The sequence below is a fragment of the Periplaneta americana genome, chromosome 3 (genome assembly GCF_040183065.1).
Source record: "Periplaneta americana isolate PAMFEO1 chromosome 3, P.americana_PAMFEO1_priV1, whole genome shotgun sequence".
NCBI lineage: Eukaryota > Metazoa > Arthropoda > Insecta > Blattodea > Blattidae > Periplaneta > Periplaneta americana.
The window spans coordinates 124470002-124486582 of NC_091119.1; the positions used below are offsets into that span (position 1 = coordinate 124470002).

General features: G+C 34.0%; 1 long non-coding RNA gene across 3 annotated transcripts; it reads right to left on the bottom strand.

The window, feature by feature from the left end:
* Positions 1-2062: 2062 nt before the first annotated feature.
* On the bottom strand, positions 2063-8125 carry LOC138696500 (uncharacterized). 3 transcript variants are annotated; one of them, XR_011331395.1, is made up of 5 exons: positions 7656-8125; positions 6535-6691; positions 6178-6428; positions 5366-5915; positions 2063-5132 (listed from the first exon to the last, which is right to left on the bottom strand). It is a non-coding gene; the product is annotated as an uncharacterized lncRNA (long non-coding RNA). The 3 variants fall into 3 exon arrangements; XR_011331394.1 differs by having other exon boundaries at positions 5366-5573; positions 5790-5915; positions 6535-8125; XR_011331393.1 differs by having other exon boundaries at positions 6535-8125.
* Between the last annotated feature and the right edge of the window lie 8456 nt (positions 8126-16581).

Genomic DNA, 16581 nt, shown 5'->3' on the forward strand with positions numbered 1-16581 from the left:
AGAATCAGGTCCATGATTGCCGAAGCCTTGAGAAAGAAAGGTCTCACTGTACACGAAGAAGTCCATGACATCTCTCAAGAGGGATCCTGTCGGCGAATTGACATGCTTTCCATTCCACCAGGCTCTACATCCGCCTACATTATCGACCCGACAGTCAGGTTCCAGGCACAGGAACAACAGCCCGCTGAAGTCCACGCAGAAAAATGCAGAATTTATGAGCCCACAGTTCCATTCTATTTGGAGAAATATCACCTCACCTCCATTGAAGTAGTTGGGCTAATGGTTGGCGCTAGGAGCACAATACCTCGCCTCTTTGTCAGTTTCTGCAAGAAGTTCCAGCTGAACAACGACTTCATTCGTGATGTTTCCCTTACTGCTATCAGAGGATCACTTGCCATTTTAAAATACCACTTGTACTTTGTTTCCTAAGAAGAAATAACTTTTGTTTGATCGTCTAATCTATTTGTTTACTATGTTTAGGCCTTTATGTGTATGCTATTATCTGTACTTAATTTCCCTTTCTTGTTCGTTCTCCACATTTCTCTTTTGTGGTCTGTTTTTGTTTTCACTCTGTGTGTTTGTTATGCTTTGTCCAATGAGGCAGTCCCGTTATTGGGAAAGCTGACAAACTGTCTTTCTCTTCTGTTGCAGAAAGAACAATCATTATTTGATCGGAGATCAGTCTTCCATCAGATGTGATCAACAAATTTTTGCTGGTTAAGTGACTAATCATTGATCAAGTATTTATGTTGTTCTCTTTATAGCGTAGTTACTGTAATTTATATAGTAAATAGTTAGGCCTATAGCGTAACAATATTGTTTTCGACATAATGGATTCTTCTGATGAAGAAATTTTAGAATGAAAAAATATTAAGAAGGCATTTCCGTGATAGACATGAATTGTCTTTATGTATAATGACAGAGAATTTGAGCAAAGATTTAGGTTAAGTAAGAAGCATTCGTGTGTTTTGTTACTTTCAAAAATTGAAACAAATGGGCCTATATGCAGACAGACAAATCGAAATCTTCCACTTTCTCTATGAACCAAGTTCTAATAATGCTGAGATTTTATGCTGTGGAATTTTTCAGTCGGTCTTGGGTGATCTTGTTGGGGGTCCACAAATCAACTATTTGCCGAGTAGTTAGAAATGTTACGCATGAAATTGCTTTGTTATCGCAGGATCTCATAAAGCACCAACCTCAGACAGGGAACGACTTGAAATACAGAGAGAATTTTCAGCCATGTCAGAATTTCCAAGAGTAATTGGTTGTATAGGCTGCTCACATTTCCATCCATCACCTGGTTGAAATGATGCAGAACTTTATCGAAATAGAAAAGGTTTCTTTTCTGTGAATGTACAGGCAATAATGTACACCATCATTGAAAATCTGGAATGTTGTAGCCCGTTGGGAGGATCACGTAAGTTCAGTTCCCAAACAGCAAATATTTCCGCCTTGTCAGTGTTGCCAACTGTTACCAGATATCACCACATGTAGTAAAATCACGATCCTATGTACTGAATGACTTCTTTACTCACCGTACTTTACCTTAATGTTGGAAGGTTATTCTAAATAGTTTCAATAATAATGAGAAATGTATTGCTATGTTCTATTCTTTTATTCCTTTACATTATTATTAGTATTAGCATTAATAGGTTACTAGACGTAAATATACAACAAAGTATAGTATATAAAACAAAGTATAGTATATAATATTCAAGAATCAAATCTGTTCCAAGACCAATTAAATTATTGTCACTTCACTTCAAAGATTCCAGCGTACATATACTGTACTTCCTAAAGATAGATAAATTAATAACCAATTGACTTTTGGTTGGAATTCGAATGAACTTCTGATTATCTTTTGAAATTAGTAAGGAAATGGATAATACAACTAGGCTAAAACTGAAATAATAATAAATCAACTTACAAAAATAATTTTGGTCCTTAAAAGCCATAAGTAATTTCACTTCTAGATACCTTTTTAAAGATTTCATTTGTTTGTAAATTGCTTAATAATGCTACACTTACACTTATTATTTCTGCAACTCCACGTCTGTCATTGAAAAAATGTGTGATACATAACTGTGAAGTCTCTTTTTGGCTCTTGTGTCCTAAATTTAAATAAGAAAAAACAAATGATTCAAGAAATGTGAGCTGGTGAAAATTAAATACTCAATTAATAAAATAATTACTACCAAAAGAATATTTTATTAATTCTATACAAAAGATGGATTACACAGAACAGATGGCCAGAAATCATAGATTTATACACAACATACAGCATGAAACGATCATCAAAAAATGCTTTTTGTACACAATAACATCTTTCAAACGAAGTGAAACAGCCAATAAGTTCAATAAATATTATGCTAATAAGTAATAACTATAATTAATAATTATCTACAAGCTGTGAAAGGGAATAAAATAGTATATTGTTGAAATTAGGGGGTTATGGTTTATTACGTGTATTTATAATTTTAATTACTTTTTCTAAATTTAATTATATTTTAATTTCTATTAGATTAGTTGGTGGTGTGGTTGTTAGTTTTATCTGTGTACGTCAGACTATTAAGGAAAAACTGAAAGAAATATTAAATCTACTATCTACTTTATATAACAATATTTAATCAAGAACTGAATATTACTATTAATTTAATAACATAAGACCCAAAACATCTCCAAGTCCAGACAATACACATGCTGATTTTCTTAAACATGTTGGCAAACAAGCAAACTCACTACTTTTATCTTGTAATCTCATCTAAAATACAATATCTGTCTGGAGAAAATCTATCATAACATCAATTTTGAAAAGCAATTATTCAACTAATATCTTTTCGAGTTATCGACAGATACCACTTACTAGTATGATAGCCAAAATTATGGAAGAGATGATTTCATAGATTGAATTGGTTCCTGGAATCTAGTAACTAACTTTCATTTTATTGGGTTGACTTTAGAGAATTGCATTCAACAAATGGACAGATTTTAAATTTTAGTCAAGATATTAAAGATATTTTAAACAGAAAACAAAACAACTTAACAATTTTAATTTATTTTCAAGGATCATATGGCTCTGTAGATATAAATCACTTAAGAAATTGCAAACTTAGGGTGTCCATGATAAAGTGTTACACTGGGTCAGTGACTTGATTATTTGATTCATTGTCACAAATATGTAAATAGAGACAGATTCATCTGGGCTTCCCACATTGTTGTTTTCAGGAATACATTTTCCAATATTAATGTCGATGGTCTAACTAAAGAAATAGATCTTATGATAATCTCATCATTTGCAGATAATATGGTTGTCTAGAACAAAAAATCACAGTCCACAAATATTAATAAACTGAGCCAAAATCCCAACAGACTTTTTGACTCTACTTGGAGAACTCAAACTTGCTCAATTAAGGGAAACTTTACTAATAAAACACAATCCCAAGTTATTTCAAAATGAATAGTATATAAGTTAACTTTAACAGATGATGTTAAGAAATGTGATACTTCTCCAGACATTTTAAAAATCATTAGAAACGATAAATGATCTGGTCAGTGAGTGACTACATACAGTATTTTTTATAGATGGATCCTGTTTACCAAGCCATAGATGTAGTGGTGTTGTAGTACAATACCAGTATATTCCCTTTTACAGGGAATTATATTCAAACACTTGTTTGCCCCATTTTAACCGTGACAACGCTTTTTAGCTTTTTAAACATTCTGGTTATTGTATTGTGTTTGTGTTTAGTGAAAGATTTTAGATAAGGGCGCAAATAGCCATAGTAGCTGACGCGCCCTTTTTAAACGCCACTAACTAACTAACTAACTAACTAACTTCAAACACTGACTAATTTTGATAGTGAAAATTTAGATACACTTTTAAGCTTACAAAATCTCCAGTATCGACTTCATAAATCTGAGAAGGCTGTCATACTATCAGATTCAAAATCAGATGTTTTTGCTGCAGTAATGGACGTAACAGCATGAAATCTCAATATTTTACAGTGTTTTAATATTTTAAGCAAAATGGTCGAATTACATCGACGACTGGTACTTCCGTGGATCCATGAACTTTATGGAGTGGGAGGTAATGAGGTAGCTGAAAGGTAGCAAAATTACTGTAAGGTTATCTATACCTGCATCTTACCACACTGTTAAAAGAATAACAAGATCAGAACATGACAATGTGGTAACAAAAATCGGAATGATTCTAAAGCAAATGAAAAAATTGCAATAGGCCATCCGGCATCTGCTCCACGATGGAGGAAAATCCTCAGATGAAACCAACTAATCAGACCAAATGGGGGATCCAAACTACCCTCGAGTGCAGCTCTGAATTTGCAGGCCAACGAGTCTACCGACTAAGCTACATTGGTGGTCCACTAAAAATATGAAGTACATGGCACTCAGATTATTAAATTGACAAACCTAAACAATTATTCATCAGTTAAGCTATAAAATATAATACATAGCAAGCAAGTTAATTCAATTTAAAAGTATAAACAATTCAATCAGTTGAAATATACAGAAACTGATAATAAATATCATGCAAATTACTTCACATTACAAGCATAAACAATTCATCACTTGTGGTATACAGCCTACTATTTAATTTACAGCACATACAATTCATCAGTTAAGCTATAGACCTAGAGTCTACTATTCAATTTACAGCATATATAATTCATCAATTAAGCGAAACAAAAATATAGTACAATACATAGTAAAAATAATACACCTAATTTAATAACTGAACTTCTATGAAAATCTACAGTGGCAGTACTCATATTATCACAGGCCATGATTGTCTCAAATATTTACAAAGAACTGATATTTCAGAATCTCCCCATGCCATTTCTGAAATCTCAATGAAGATATGGATCATTGTCTTGACTGTTTAACTTTACACAGCTTTCAATCATCTGGTTAAATATTGGAGTGCAAGATAACAAATGACATCAACTGCTGAACACTTGGTATCAATCAACCAACAACTTCATTACATTAAAGGGGAAAAAAAAACTGAAAGAATTAATTGTATATAGACACAACACATAAGACAAGGCCGCTTCAGAACAGTAATTGGCAAGGCTCTGTTGTTTTAGGATTCTTATGTAGATTCATTTCACCTGAAAGAAAAAAGTAGCATCTATAAGTAGTAGTAGTAGTAGTAGTAGTAGTAGTAGTAGTAGTAGTAGTAGTAGTAGTAATAATAATAATAATAATAATAATAATAATAATAATAATAATAATGACTGTAAAGTATGGAAATTAATATTGCAATGTAATATCAAAAGGTGATTTCACACCATCAACTCTTATCATTTAGTACAACAAATCTATTATATTCAGTTGCAATCACCAGTAGCTGTTCTTTCCTCCATTTTGTTGTTGGCTGATTTTTCACAAGTCTGCTATGATATGCAGCACTATCCATGACAATAACGCATTGCCCTAATGTTCTCAGGTCAACAACTGTGTTTGCACCCACTTCTCAACTACAGGGCTATTCATAGCACTATGGTAGTCCTGACTTTTCTTTCAATTGCATGAAAAAATTAAATCAGCACCTGCAATAAAAATTATACCTGGGCATATAATTACGTCACATGAATTCACAGCATTTAAATAAAGAAAATAAAACATAACATAACATGACATGAGATCCTCTTTGGTGAAAGGCTTTCCCACGTTTTTATTTAGTCACCAATTTTTATATTTTTATACCCTGATTTAAAAAATTACTCTTGCCAAATTTATGTAAAATATAAATCAATATAACTTACCGAGTATAAATCCACCTTTCGTTCCGGCATCTAATCTTCCACCCTCATTTGTTGGTCTATGAATAACACCATTCATGTCACTGGAAACTTCACCTGGTTTATTTCATGAATAAGTGGGTGATCCTACTTTAAAAAACAGAGAGAGAAAAGCAATTCACATTGACACTCTAAGAGACACAAAAATTTTAAAGACAGGAAAACCGTTCAAGAATTTTATAACTAACCTCTAGTTATAATATGAAACTATTAATTGCAAAACATGTTGTTCCCACCTGAATTCATTACTAGTAGCCTATATTAATTGCAATTTCATATTCCACATAAGTGTTAATCTATTTGTTAGTAAAAAATTCAATCACTCAATGTCTCACAATACATTGAAATTTACCATTCATAAAAATCCAAGTCTCATCCAAGAATACTACGGGTTTAGGGTTCTCACGCTCCACATTTCTTATATATTCTCTTAAAAACGAATAACATCACTTTCTCATACATGTGTATAAGGATCCCCTTTGCTCCATAGAAATTTAATCTCTTTCAAAATTTTTTTCACCGATGATAAGGATACTCTAAATAAATATGTTTCATAATCATCATTCATATGTTCCAGAACTTTTGCTGCTGTTAGTACTTCCCCTGTAACAGTAAATGAAAATTATGCCATATTTTTATACATAGGCCTATGACTAATATCAGAATTACATTGCATAAATCAACACAATAATTCCTGTAACTTCCCTACCTTTATGTAACTTGTCATAAATAAATCTCGCAATTGCATCTTTCGTAAAATCATCAGCATCAGTCACTGGATGTTTACGTAGTCTATGTTTTCCTGGTGTCACGAATGGGGTCCCCTTGTGTGAATTTATCACTTTCGTGGCTGTAGTTAAGCCAAGCTGTAATAACAAACAATAACATAATACTTCTAAAAATTGTTATATCATAAAATTCATGCATGATACCAACATTTACAGCTATATGAATAGAAAATGATCAACATGTTAGGTTGGGTCTACGATAGGTTTAAGTAGGCTAATATTTAGGTAATTCTCCAGAAAAGCTACACCAAAGAAGGCATAATTTTATTTTGTTTAATTGATTTCTGTGATATTTACATAGTGATGAACACGTGGTTTTAGTGCACAGCAACAAATACTTTCAGCACAAAAATCCTTTGACACTTACCTGTACATTCTAATGCATTGTTGTAGTCCCTCCCTCAAACTTGTTACTAATTACCAATATAACATGCGAGAGGTCCAGGACGAAGAGAAATTGTTAGTTTCCCAGTAGTGCGTCCTCGTCCTCTCGAGTGTTATATCTTAACAAGTACTTTGGGTGGGGTAGCTTTTCTGAAGAAACACCATATTTAATATTACTTAGACCAGTCATGAATAAATTATTCAGCCAGAGTCAACGTTCCTATGCTTTATAGAGTATGTTATATAGTTATTATATAAAACTGAATTATTTTTAAGCACCATAACAGGCCAATATTCATGTAATATTTGCTGCAATATCAAGTTAATAATTACAATATGACTTGTATTTTCTTCTGCCGATATGGCATGTAAATTGTGATCTGAACGGTTAATTTAATACCAAAAGAGAAAACTGGAAATTTACTTTCGTGCTGTTTGATTATTTGTTCGTCTAATTTGTAAATGTATTTAAGCTATCACTTACTGCAGTATTACAGTATCTTAAATGTATTTAGTTTGGCAATATGAAAATCACTGACTTGATTAAAGATATAGGCCTAACCTAAAAATTTGTTTTGTTTGACCACAATCATGAAATTATTAGTGCAAACTCCTAAAACTGAATACCACTTTGAAATGTATGCTTAAGAATACTTACTCCTAATAATTTTCCTATTCTGGTTGTAATTGCTGTCTCCGTTAGCATAATTCCTTCTTCATTATCTTCTTTCTTCAACTCATTATACACGTGAACTACAGATTTCTGAAGCGTACTCTGAATGCCACACATTTTCTTCCTTGGAGGAGTCACTGCAACACTATTTCATTTTTTTGACATAGTAATAAAAATCTAAACACGAAAGAAATTCATTAAAATTTGAAATAATATTTCTATCCATTACCCACGTGCATTATCACGCCCAAATATATTATATTTATTCGTACTTATCTGACTATTCTTGAATTATAACCACAACGCAACACATAAAATAACTATTATGTATTAATATTAATACTAATATTAATTAATTATTAATAAGTTCGAATTTCACTATCTTCCAGTAACCGGCTGAGAAATCTAGTACAATTTTAATTTCATGGAACTCCAGTACCGGCAAATATTGTCGATATTTGCCTCAGCTGCCAACATAGCAGTTACAAAATCACTACCATTTATTGTATTTGTCAGTATCGAAATTCGAAACGAAGTTGGCAAAAGAAAATTCAACCTTCAAACTAGAAAATCACCATAATCCACTAGCATTTGTAGTAATGGGGGAAAAATGGTTAGGTTTCACCCTTAGGGTATCAAGTTACCTGGTCTTCCCTATACACATGACAGTACAATATTTTTAATGAGTAGCTTACGAGCTCAATTTGTAAACAGAGAATGGGAAATGGAATTCTTTTGAGCTATGGAGGCTATGCATGTTCCAATTTCTTGTCGACTCCCCTAGCAAATTCCACAACAGGAGCTCCCTCACAAGCATTCACTTGTTTTCCTAGTCACCGCCCACTTGATGTATTCGTTTCGCGACTTTTAAAGAGCATCAAATTGGCTGTGACTGCTAAAAAGCGCTGTTGTCAAATGCATTTCTGTCTCAAATCAGTAATAAAATTATACTTGTTTTTTTGAAAGACGGGACATGACAGCAATGACAGTTAAGCGGCCGAGCTTGGAACTACAGTGCCATGTTTCCAATATGGACTACCACGCTGCCAACTGACGGAAGCTAGCAATAGTCGTTAAGATGGCTGACAAAACGTTCATTGACATTGACTCGAAGGTAAGAAAGCAATACAAAAATCGAGAGAATAAAAGACGAAACGTACGAATGCTAACATTGTGTGCACAATAAATATCGCCAAGAGAGCTACTGTATTAAGTACTCGCCACGTGGGAACTGTAAGTTTGGCAACTCAACCGTTGTTGCCATAGCAACAGGCCTACCACGCCTTTGAACATAAAATAGATGCTCGAAGTACCACGCTATGTGACATTCAGTTGTTTTTCCGATCGCAACGCTCCTGTCATGTCCCATCCAAAGAGTTTGTAATTACAAACTCTTTGGTCCCATCCAAGCCCCTACCACGCCGTAGCGGAGAACTGAGAAATATATTCCCAAATTGAAGCAGCAGAAAGCCGCCATTTGTTTATTAGAAAACGCGCGGGATTTCTAAACCGCTATCTGAATACGTGTTGTATTGCGTATCCGAAAGCTAAATGTTTTTGTTTACAGGAACAATACTTCCTTTGCGAGATACCTTTAATAACGTGTGTCTGCTGTCAGGAGAGTTACTAGGTTTTCTGCGAGGGAAATCGGGATATCAGAAGCTAACTTAAGACATTAGATTTATCATCATTTTATCATAAGATTTATAGTTGTTTTCTGCAAAGTAGTATTCGCATGCTTTTAATGTAATATTCGCCTCCCTGAGAAACACTAAAATACGAAAGACACACAGTACAGTGAATACTACAGGCTAATCATTTTTTTTTCTTTTATTAACCACGAATATGTTTTAATCATTCGCTACTAAATTAATTTTGCAACTTTTCTTTTTCGGAACCGGTACTGCAACAGTACATCTGACGATGAGTCCATGTTTAAACATAATTCACTGCACTACAAAACGCAGCAATTAGTATGTGTCTGTTATTAGTGTAAAATACGATATCAAAACGCTCTTTTGTTTTGGCACTCAACGCACTTAAAATACACAATGTTGATTATTTGCGAGAACAGCAACTAGGTACCGAAACGGATTAATCAACAATGCGGTAGAACTAGGGAACTATTATCTTGCGAATAGAGTTGCCTTACGGCAAATAGCTGGATTACCTCACAGACTTATTAAATTTCCGCGGGTTACCTCTATGTTTACAATGTAACCATTTGAATCAATATATAAATAAAAATATCGGATAATAGGAAATGCAGACTAACTTGTTTAAATTACGTTCTAGGCTATTATCCCTCAAATCGGGATTTTTATCAATCTCGATCCGCTTTATCGGGATTCAATTAGGCTGTCAGGCTTGCACATTTTCATAGGAACTCCGAATTTGAATATTCATAACCAAGGTTAATAATGTCTACCTTTTAATTTAATCTGTAGGTTAAACTGTTGTATAAAATCAAAAAGCATTATTATTATTATTATTATTATTATTATTATTATTATTATTATTAGTAGTAGTAGTAGTAGTAGTAGTAGTAGTAGTAGTAGTAGTAGTAGTAGTAGTAGCAGCAGCATAAAAAACTGTTTCATTAATCCGTAACTAAGACAAGAGTTACTTTCAATCAAGCATATTAAAAAATTAACTTTTTGTAGTTTATACAGTTTCTGTTGAGTCGTCCAAAGGAACGATGGTGTGAAAATTCCTCTAACAGGCTATGTGGCCTAATACTTGTTCTGGGAGATGAATTTGAAATGCGTTATGCCATTACTTAATGAGTGGCTAGTACATACCGTATTAATGAACGTTTCAGCTTTTAGGCTCTGAAATTTGTTTATATACTTTTTTTAAACAGGATCTATTTGTACCGTCCCGCGCCGTGGCGTCATGGCTTAAGCAAGTATGCTCTTTCTCTGACTCCCGATTACGTTCTGTAATCACAACCTTCGAATGTAGAGCGTGCTATTCCTCGTTCGAAGCTCGACGGATGACTGCGGAAGGCAGTTCAAGTACTTAGTAAACGCACGAACAGTGCGGGACAATGACATAGTCAAAACCTTCTGTAACCAAACAATTATTCCGTATAGTGTGGGAGGAAGACTATTTTTGTTGTGCGTTCGGTGAAAACGTAAAGTGTTTACTATGTTGTAAGATACTGTCAGGAATACTACTGAGCAACATAAAACATACGCTCTGCCATCCAGAACGTGCCGCAGTGACAGAGAAGCTGTTTTCTGTAATATGCATTTTTATATCAACATTATTATCATCATCATTACTACTACTACTACTACTACTACTACTACTACTACTACTACTACTACTACAATTATTGTTATTGTGGTGATTTTATTCCAACAGAAATACATGTTATGATAAAATAATTTTTCAGGGGTGCAACGTGCACTACAGTTTCTAGAATGGAAAGCACTTCATGATAGGCGAAACACTGAAAAGAGTCGAACAATTCAGAGTCTATATTTAGGAGCAAGTTATGTAGTATGTTGGGAATTAGCTAAGGCACTAAAAACCCTTCATGGATGGTGAACTTGTAAAGAGATCTATGGTGCCTGAACAAAACATAGTTAATTGTAACTCTCTACTGGAACAGCTCAAATGTGAATTCATAGAACATAGATTTAGTGATTTTAAACGTATGGAGAATGATATTAATCTTTTTGTTACACCTTTCATAGTAAATTTAGTACAATCCGCTAGAGTGCAGTTCCAGGACGAGTTCATTGATTTACAAAGTCACGTAGAATTCAGAACTAAATGCAGAGAACATAACTTGACAAGCACAGAAGTATTAAAAAATTAACAAAACGAAATATCCCAAGATGAGCTTATTCGCTGCCACTCGATATATGTGTGCGAACAATTATTTTCGAGTATGAATGTTGCTAAATCCAAAAATCCGAACATAGATTCCGATTAACAGATGAGAATCTTCATACATTGCAGTAAATTCGTTGGAAATAGATATCCGATTACTTGCAGAAAAGAATACACATTTTGAATGTGGAATATGAAAACATTATCTATGATATAATAGTGTCATAACTGTATAAAGTATAATAAATAATGTAATAACTGAATATTACGGTGTACACTCTATCCTTTTTCAAATTCAGTTTATTATCCATATTTGTAAGAGAGTGAGAGCGATGCTACAGGCGGTGCTGCTCGGCGCTTTTACAATTTTGAGCATACCTGGTCTAAGGCATGCTGCCTAGGACTCGCGTTACGGAATGCGCGCTGGTTCGAATCCTCATGGGGGAAGAAATTTTGTCATGAAATTTCGGCCAGTATATGGGACCGGTGCCCACCCAGAATCGTGATGCACTTGGGGAGCTACAATAGGTATCAAAATCCGGTTGCGAAAGCCAGCTGTAAAGGCTGGGGGGATCATCGTGCTAACCACACGATACCTCTATTCTGGTTGGATGATCGTCCACCTCTGCTTCGGAATGTGGGCGTGAGGCTAGCAGCAGGCTGATCGGTCTGGGGCCTTCACGGACTGTAGCGCCACAGATTATTATTATTATTATTATTATTATTATTATTATTATTATTATTATTATTATTAATTCTGTATCTTCGAATTCGGCGAATAATTTTATTATTCATGTATGCACTGAAGCAACAGCTGTTTGAAGAAAGGGAAGGATATGGAGTGGATGAAGGACAATAACAATGTATACGGCAATAACGTAGTTTGAGAGGTAACAACTATCTTCGAAATGAGTTGAAACACTGAATGATTCATTGTACGGTAGAAATTCTCTCTGCGGATTGCACCTATCCATTTTCGGTTAAGGGAATCTTTACTCAGAGGAAACCTGAACCACAAACAGTCGTATAAGTACAATAGTTTGTCTTCTGTAACATAATACGGGCCAAAAATGTTGTAGAAATTAAAGATTAACTAATCAGTGAAATGTAACATTCCTTCCTTCTTTATCTTTACATCTGTGTGCATTGCTGCAATTAAAAACAGCACACGAACGAACCATACTTATTCAGCTCAACCAAACAAATGGCCGGCCGTTGGCTGTTCAATTTGGGAGCATAACACTAGCGCCAGTGAGAGGTCTAGCGGTTATTTAGTAAGTCTATGGTCCCATCTTAAAAAAAAAAAAAAAAACAAGTATAGTAAATCGAAACATGTTGATAGGAGATTCACGTTTGTGCAACGCAATAAACAATCAAATAAATTAGACAACAACTGATTGGCGATCAGGGTCTGATTTTATTTGCGTTTCTGCAACCAGGCCATAATGATTGATAATGATGTGTTTAAATGCGACAGGCCAGAGTCTTCTTCAGTTAGAAGCCGAAGCCATACGTCGGCAACACTGTAATTAACTGTCAAACGGAGGCCTACTATCCAGAACATGTGTTGGTGCTAATGCCGATTTTCAATGTAAATTAATGTTACAATATAAGTGTGTGTTGTCGATGGAATTATGTTCGCGGTCGTACCAAACATTAATTGAGTGGTTGGGTGCAAGGAAGGCACTTCTCTCAAATGCAAGTTTTGAAAAAATTGATGTTGAGAATTCAAACCGCTATGCACACCTTTACATTTTGGGTACTCCTGACCTCTATTATCACGTATTGAACTACAACTTGGTGTGGTCGTATGCATAACAGATCAGAGAACACAATAAAGCGTTTTACTCAAAAAGGGCACATCCTCTAAAATGCACCCAGCCCCTTAATTATTATAAACTAAGTGCGTGTTGGCGATAAAAAAAACAAGACAATAAATGAAAATATGGCTGCAGTCTTTAGGAATTTTTACGGTTATTATTAATGACAAAGTGATTGACAGTTTTTCTAAATATTAAAATAGTATTGTATAAACTACATTTTTATAGTCTTACTTGTGGTTTACGGTGTATCAGAATTCTAGTCAAATTGTTGGGTCTCGCCTGCTATATCAATAAAGTTACGCCGTTGATTTTCAGATCATTGTAAACAGCTGTTTTGTGATCCCTTAAATGTTGCAGTTTTGTTGAGAATTCGTAAGGCCTGCTATAAGTCAGAAACTACCTATAATTTGTAGATGCATACAGTCACTTTGTTGGTTTTCAAGGTTTATTTATTAATATTATTTCTTTTGTAATAAATTAGTTATAAACATGTTTCTTTTCACTTTGTATTTACAGGATTTAAAGTTAACTGAGTTTTCGCTAATTGGCACATACTTAATAATGATGTGTTTTGTTACGTATTATGTTGAAGATATGTTTCTTCATTTTTTCATAGATCTTTATACTTGGCCTTGGCCTATTTAAAATTATATTTTAGAAAATTTGTAACAAATCATTTAGGAAAACAGTATTGTTATGGTGACTGGCGAGGTTCAAACTAAACTGGCTTCCTGGGCATCTGAAATATTTATAGAAAAGCACGACAGATAATCACATGAAATTAAAATGTATATGACACCCTAGATCTTTCACGTGAGAGGTGAAACAACATAAAGCGGCAAAACATTGTGAATTTACTACCCACATAATGACTAATTGATTGGAATAGGGTACTGCGAAAGTACGTCGTTATTTTATTTATTTTTGGTACAAGTAACATTTCTTTAAGTATTTATTTATTTTTCCTTTACCATCAATAAAAAACACGTATGCTATTATTTTTTTTAAGTTATAAGTGGCTATATGCAAGCACTTACACGGTATTCTGAAACTCAAATAAAATACCATTTCGGATTCCGTAATAAATTACGTAAATCAATACACTGAATCTTGATCATATGCACTTAGTTTTGTATCAATTAATGTCGAAAATGTAAATGTGACAACGAAATCAAAGCACTAAAATGTCAAACGTCTTGCCTTTATTTCGCCTCCGTCTGTCTCCACTCAGCGTTGCCAAACCTACCCATGCTCCGGCTTGTAACTGAAGATGGCTCTGGACAGGCTCATGTCAGTAGATTTACTGGCATGTAAAAGAACTCCTGCGGGACAAAATTCCGGCACACCGGCACGCTGATATAACCTCTTCAGTTGCGAGCGCCGTGAAATAAACCATAATTAAATAATAATAATAATAATAATAATAATAATAATAATAATAATAATAATAATAATAATAATAATAATAAGCTTTTTTATCTCTTTGTAAGGTGAAGGGACCCGAAGGCTTACACTGCAGCCTGAAGCTTATTGTGCTTACCACTCATTCTTGTGAATGATTGGGTAGCCGAACGGCCGCGCTCTTGTACAAGTACAGCACTCCGTACGTGAACTTAATCCGGGTTATTGTATGGATAATGATGATGATGATATTGATGATGATATGTGAATGATTGCTAGGGTGACCAGACGTCCTCTTTTGTCCGGATATGACTTCATTTTTAGGCCTTTGACCGGAGTCCGAGCGGATTTTTTAAAAATAAAAAAATGTCCTCCTTTTCGTAACTTGTATGCCTGATATTTTGAAATTATCTGATTTGACGCCTTTTTCAAGTAATTTGTCTGTAAGTGGCAACAACACCGATCATAACTTTATTTGCTCCTACTTGTTATGATGGTCGTTGCTTTCATATGTAGGTAACTGTAATATAATTTTATATTACTAAGTTTTATCATAAGTATGCTGTAATAAATAGATATTGGCATCATTTTAAGTATAATATAGGCCTAAGCCTAAATCTAAATAGATATTTTCTGTCCTCTTTAATACTATACGTAGTTCCCTTGACTTTTATATTGTAACTGTAAAATCTTGATTATTATTATTATTATTATTATTATTATTATTATTAAGTTTTATCATAATTATTTTGTAATAAAATGATGTAAGCCTGAACCTGTACTGTAAATATTTCGTAATAAAATAGATATTGACGTAATTTAAAGTATAATATAGGCCTAAGCCAAAACTAAATACATATTTTCTGTCTTCTTTTTTCGAACAATGTCTTCCTTTTTTAAGTTTTGTATCCTCTTTTTTTTTTTTATCGATGCGAATCTGGCCACCCTAATGATGGCGAAATGAGTCCGAAGTCCAACGCCGAAACTTACCCAACAATTCTGCTTCAATTGGTTGAGGGAAAACTTCCGAAAAAACCCCAACCAGACGTGCTGACCATTACTCCACAGCTGTGGATAGTAAGCTTAATAATAATAATAATAATAATAATAATAATAATAATAATAATAATAGCCGAAAATTGCATTTTTGCGAAAGATCTAAATTAATTCTCCCAGCATTGTGAGAAACTGGAAGACGTAATGCCCCTCACATTCTCTTCTCGCCCAGGGCCTCATAATTTGCTGCGACGCCACTCCTGGATAATTTGTATTCCGTAAAAAAACAATTGGGACATGGACAAATTCTTACACGTGATGATGATGATGATTATTATTATTATTATTAAGTTTTATCATAATTATTTTGTAATAAAATGATGTAAGCCTGAACCTGTACTGTAAATATTTCGTAATAAAATAGATATTGACGTAATTTAAAGTATAATATAGGCCTAAGCCAAAACTAAATACATATTTTCTGTCTTCTTTTTTCGAACAATGTCCTCCTTTTTTAAGTTTTGTATCCTCTTTTTTTTTTTTATCGATGCGAATCTGGCCACCCTAATGATGGCGAAATGAGTCCGAAGTCCAACGCCGAAACTTACCCAACAATTCTGCTTCAATTGGTTGAGGGAAAACTTCCGAAAAAAACCCCAACCAGACGTGCTGACCATTACTCCACAGCTGTGGATAGTAAGCTTAATAATAATAATAATAATAATAATAATAATAGCCGAAAATTGCATTTTTGCGAAAGATCTAAATTAATTCTCCCAGCATTGTGAGAAACTGGAAGACGTAATGCCCCTCACATTCTCTTCTCGCCCAGGGCCTCATAATTTGCT